At 43.0% G+C, this 577-nt stretch overlaps 1 long non-coding RNA gene across 1 annotated transcript; it reads right to left on the bottom strand.

The window, feature by feature from the left end:
* Positions 1-6: 6 nt before the first annotated feature.
* Positions 7-335, bottom strand: LOC109828744. Its single transcript, XR_002243817.1, has 3 exons — positions 280-335; positions 130-189; positions 7-58 (listed from the first exon to the last, which is right to left on the bottom strand). It is a non-coding gene; the product is annotated as an uncharacterized LOC109828744 (long non-coding RNA).
* Between the last annotated feature and the right edge of the window lie 242 nt (positions 336-577).

Raw genomic sequence — 577 nt, 5'->3', positions numbered from 1 at the left:
TGGAGTGTAGGAGTCTCCGCAATCAAGCCTTCCTCGTCAAAATCATCAATAGAGAAATCTGACGTAAAAAAATATATATATAAGTACCAAAGAAGAATAAAGAGACTACAACCAACAAAAATGAGTTACCCCTTATGGATGCGTTAGCCTCTTTATTCCCAAAATCCACGTATGCCTCCTGCAAGTTATCTGAAGAAACAAGATGTACAGAGATGATTAGAGGATGCACAAATTCTTTTGTATACCATCTAAAAGATACATTGTCAATAGTAGATGTACCTGGATCTGCGGAATCAGGTCCTACATTGCTATCCTCCCTAATGTCGGCAACCCATGTAGGCCTTTTTAACTGGGGAAGCGGGTCAGGCTCACCAGGAGACACAGGAACGGAATCGGGACTCATTTCGCTCTCTCCACGCTCTCCTATATAGAGATGGAAAAGTATGAGTCAATGTTCCGAATAACCAAGAAGGTGGTTTACAGAGTAGATGTTACCTCCGTCACTAGTAGGATCATCACCAGCCAAGTCCATATCAGATGCTCGGGAAGCTACACGCTGCTTGCGGGCTAATCTCTT

Source organism: Asparagus officinalis, unplaced genomic scaffold, assembly GCF_001876935.1.
Source record: "Asparagus officinalis unplaced genomic scaffold, Aspof.V1 AsparagusV1_Un7769, whole genome shotgun sequence".
Taxonomy (NCBI): Eukaryota; Viridiplantae; Streptophyta; class Magnoliopsida; order Asparagales; family Asparagaceae; genus Asparagus; species Asparagus officinalis.
The sequence above is the reverse complement of the archived record's forward strand: the minus strand, read 5'-3'. Positions and strand labels throughout refer to the sequence as shown.